Raw genomic sequence first — 390 nt, 5'->3', positions numbered from 1 at the left:
AAAAAAAAAAAAAAACACCAAGAAAAAAAAATGAAAAAGGATGAAATATTATAATTCTTCTTATGTCAAAATCTATCACAAAATTTGGTAGGCCTATTTGTAATAAAAATGTAGACATTTTTGCTCGCTCGCAACGTTTTGATAAATTTTGCCCGATCATGCCGATACACATCTAGCTTCTTACGCCACTGGATGAATTAACCATAATATTGATGATACATTATCGATATCCTCAATTAATAATCAAATTCATTCTCATAAAACTAGACTCTGTAGTTATTTCATTAGTGGAAACTAAAAAATCATCTCGCCACATTGCCAATAATTCGGAACAAAAATCTCACTAATGGCACGTTTAATAGAATCCAACACTTCTTATTTTTGTTATTG

Source organism: Lytechinus pictus, chromosome 6, assembly GCF_037042905.1.
Source record: "Lytechinus pictus isolate F3 Inbred chromosome 6, Lp3.0, whole genome shotgun sequence".
NCBI classification, from domain to species: domain Eukaryota; kingdom Metazoa; phylum Echinodermata; class Echinoidea; order Temnopleuroida; family Toxopneustidae; genus Lytechinus; species Lytechinus pictus.
The sequence above is the reverse complement of the archived record's forward strand: the minus strand, read 5'-3'. Positions refer to the sequence as shown.